Source organism: Chiloscyllium plagiosum, unplaced genomic scaffold, assembly GCF_037043375.1.
Source record: "Chiloscyllium plagiosum isolate Xiang-an unplaced genomic scaffold, Cpla_swu_hap1 HiC_scaffold_24, whole genome shotgun sequence".
NCBI classification, from domain to species: domain Eukaryota; kingdom Metazoa; phylum Chordata; class Chondrichthyes; order Orectolobiformes; family Hemiscylliidae; genus Chiloscyllium; species Chiloscyllium plagiosum.
In genome coordinates this window covers 39121330-39125634 of record NW_028270162.1, presented here as the reverse complement: position 1 = coordinate 39125634, position 4305 = coordinate 39121330, and the positions used below count along the sequence as shown (strand labels likewise).

Sequence of the window (4305 nt, the reverse complement as noted above, 5' to 3'; positions counted from 1 at the left end):
TCAGACGATGAGATTCCAGGAATTCGTTCAAGATGCCAGCAGTGATCCCAGTGAGCCCACCGAGGAACCAATACAGTCATCACAGGGATTCGTAGAGAAGGGACCAAAGAAGGAGTCAACCCGAGCCCCTGAGCTTGACATGTATTCTCAAACCGTCAGGAAATATATAAATGCCAGATTCATCAGCCACACCCACAAGGTAGAGCAGAACATCATCCGATCACAACATGACACCATCCATGCTGTCAAAACCAACCACAACATTGTCATCTAACCAGGAGATAAAGGAGCAGCCATCGTCATTCAGAATAGAACAGATTACTGCAAGGAACTGTACCATGAACTAAACACATTGATCAGGACTTTGGATCCAGTCCTTCAGAGTTCCCTACGTGCCCTCATCCCATGTACTTCTTACATAGGCAACTTCTACTGCCTTCCGAAGATACACAAAGCCAACACACCAGAACATCCCATCGTATCAGGCATAGGGACCCTGCATGAGAATCTCTCTGGCTATGTTGAAGGCATCTTGAAATTCATTGTACAGGGGACCCCCAGCTTCTGTCGCAACACTACAGATTTCTTACAGAAACTCAACACCCACAGACTAATCGAACCGAGAACATTCCTTGTCACAATGCACGTTTCAGCACTGTACACCAGCATCCTCCACAATGATGGCATCGCAGCAACAGTCTCAATATTCAACACCAACAACTGCCAATCTCCAAGCACCATCCTAAAACTCATCCGCTTTATCCTCGGCCACAATATTTTTACCTTTGACAACCAGTTCTACATCCAGACACGTGGAACAGCCATGGGGACCAAATTTGCACCCCAATTTGCCAACATTTTCATGCACAGGTTCGAACAAGACTTCTTCTCTACGCAGGACCATGAACCAACATGATACACCAGGTACATTGACGACATTTTCCTTCTCTGGACCCTTGGCGAAGAGTCACTGAAACATCTACACAGTGATATCAATGAGTTTCATCCCACCATCAAACTCACCATGGACTACTCTCTACTATCTGTCTCATTCTTGGATGCATGCATCTCCATCAAGGATAGCCACCTCAGCATCTCACTCTACCACAAACCCATGGATAACCTCACCATGCTATACTTCTCCAGCTTCCACCCAAAACATATTAAAATAGCCATTCCCAATGGACAAATCTGACTCATACACAGGATCTGTTCAAATGAGGAGGAACATGATGGGCACCTGGAAGTACTCAAAGATGCCCCCATAAGAATGGGGTACAATGCTCAATTCATTGACCGCCAGTTCCAACATACCACAGCAACAAACCGTAATGACCTCCTCAGGAGACAGACACAAACTGCAACCAACAGGATATCCTTCGTTGTTCAGTACTTCCCAGGAGCTGGAAAACTGCGCCATATTCTTCGCAACCTGCAACACATTATCAATGAGGATGAACACCTCGCCCAGACCTTCCCCACACCTCCACTTCTCACCTTTAAACAATCACCAAACCTCAAACAGATCATTCTTTGTAGCAAACTGCCCAGCTTTCAGATCAACACTATCCAACCTTGTCACGGCAGACACTGCAAGATGTGTCAGAGTGTTGACACGGATACCACCATTACCCGTGGGGACACCTCCCACCATGTACATGGCAGGTACTCATGTGACTCAGCCAATGTTGTCTACCTCATACGCTGCAGGCAAGAATGCCCTGAGGCATGGTACTTGGTGAGACCAAGCAGAGGCAACGGCAACGGATGAATGGGCACCGCATAACAATCAAAAGATAGGAGTGTTCCCGTTCAATTGGACAACACTTCAGCGGTTCGGGATATTCGACCTCGGACCTTCCGGTAACTATCCTCCAAGGCGGATTTCTGCTCAGGCAACAACAAATAGTAGCCGAGCAGAGGCTGATAGCCAAGTTTGTTACCCATGGAGATGGCCTCAACCGGGACCTTGGCTTCCTGTCACACTACAGGTGACCCCATTGCATCATATATATACACAAACACTCCTACACACACGCATGTGCGCACACATACACACTTTCTTACACACACACAACACTTCTACAGACATACACACTCTCCTACAGACCCATACAGTCACGCAGATCCTCTCTCATATGCTCACACATACACTCCCACACTCACAAAGGCACCCTCTCACAGACTTATACCCCCTTACACTCCCACACTCACATACATACACACACTCTCAATGACACTCATAACACCCTCCCTCCCCCCACTGGATAAAGCAGCTAGCTTGATTGGCACTACTTCCTCAAGCATCCACCCTCTCCACCATCAATGCTCAGGAGCAGCAGTGTATCCTAACTGCAAAATGCACTGTAGAAATTCACCAAAAATCCTCAGACGGCATCTTCCAAACCCACAACCACTTCCATCTAGAAGGACAAGGGCAGTAGACATATGGGAACATCACCACTTTCATTTACACCTCCAAGCCACTCACCATCCTGACTTGGAAATATATTGCCGTTCCTTCACTGTTGCTGGGTCAAAATCCTGGAATACCATCCGGGATGACATTATGGGCCAACTCACAGCAGGTGGACTGCAGCAGTTCAAGAATGCAGTTCATCACCACCTTTTTAAGAGCAGCTAGGGACGGGCAATAAATGCTGGCCAGCCAGTGGCCCCACATTCCACAAATGAATAAATGTTAAGAAAACAGCTGCCCTGTACAGTTCCTCACATTTTCCACGGATATGGGGAAATTGATGCCCACTTTGTGGACAGCGTGCTGGAGGCCAGCTGGATTTGGAGGTGGGGGGGTCCGCAATGATAACATGGGATTTTCACCAGCCCTAGAACCACGAGTAGATGCTATGACTGTCAGATTGAAAAAGCCTGATCTAAGTTTGCCACCAGGTTAAGGAATTGTATTGTTCTATGTTCTATGTTTCTTCTGGATTCCCAGCTAACAGCTGACCGGCAGCTCTGAACAGCCAGACTGCTAAATACAAAACAACCTGGAGAAAAACTGAGCTGAGAGAACTGGTCACTCCCCTTTCATAGTGCAAGTTTTTTTTTAAACTTAAAAGCTCCTTCACATTTGAAGCTCTTCCGCAGACAAAACAGAACCTCTGCCTTTATGACCCCTCTGAAAAACAAACCGAGGACAACCTAACCTTGTTAAAGGAGCAGTACCATCACACAACCCTCAACACCACTAACCCAGCATGCTCTGTACTGCCTATTTACTCACTTGGGAAACCTCCCCACCTGCCCCAACAGAAATAGCTGTGCCTCCCACTTTCATAACCCATAAATACCTGCCTCTGTTTTGTTCTATGAGGGAAAACAGCCCACAATAGGGCAGAAAGAGTTCAGACTGGGGGTATTCTTCCTGAGGTTCAGATCTTCACTTCTGATGAGGAAAGAATCATGACCTTAATTGCTTTGAACATATAGGAAGTTGTATTGGAAGTCTTAACTCACTATGTAGGGAAACACTGAGCAAAGGCTTTCACCCTTCATTTGACTGAAGCCTGCTAACAACTATGTCAGGTTTCCTGGCTTTGTGTCTGTACTTAATGGCATGGCAAAACACAGTAATATGAGCCTGGTTTCTCTGGCTGAAGGGGCAATGCTTAAAAAACACATGGCAAGGCAGGGAATTTGTGAGCATTCAGGTTAGCTCAAAGTGAGGGAGCCCTATGAGAGCAAGTGAGAAGCCAAGGGCTGCAACCTGGTCCAGTTACTGAGGTAGGTGTCTGTCCCTGAACATACAGTCTCCTTGCTGCAACATTACAATGATAGTTGCTAGTGCAGCGCAAAGACACAATTGAAGTAAAAAAGTATTCTGTAAGTGAGATGGTGATGTGCTGTGAGGGTTCTTATCGCTGAGTACCTGTCAGATGCCAATGTTTGTGGACTTGGGGTGAGTGCAGCCTGTGGCCATGGACTGTGCACTGAGATCTTAGTACCAAGATTCTAACAGGGAAGGGGTTTGGAGCAAGCACCGAGCTGAATCCATCAGGGTCTCTCTCTGGTTTTCTTGTCATTCTTTTCCAATGTTGAACTTGTTTGGCGAGTTTTGTAACGTGGGAAGTTGAAAGCTAAGGAGGTGGGTAAGGCTGTTAACATGATATTTAAGGAGCAATAATCCTCATCGATATGAGCCTTGCTGCACTTGTCACCTAATTCTGCTGCACATCTCACCAGAAGAGAATAGACCGTGAGATAGAGCAGCAGCATTCAACCATTCGGTTCATTCAGTCTGATCTGGGCTGATATGTTTCTCAAACCCATTCTTCTGCCTTT

General features: G+C 46.5%; 1 pseudogene; it reads left to right on the top strand.

The window, feature by feature from the left end:
• The first annotated feature begins 1129 nt into the window (after nt 1–1129).
• LOC148145399 (uncharacterized) lies at nt 1130–1771 on the top strand (annotated as a pseudogene).
• The last annotated feature ends 2534 nt before the right edge of the window (nt 1772–4305 follow it).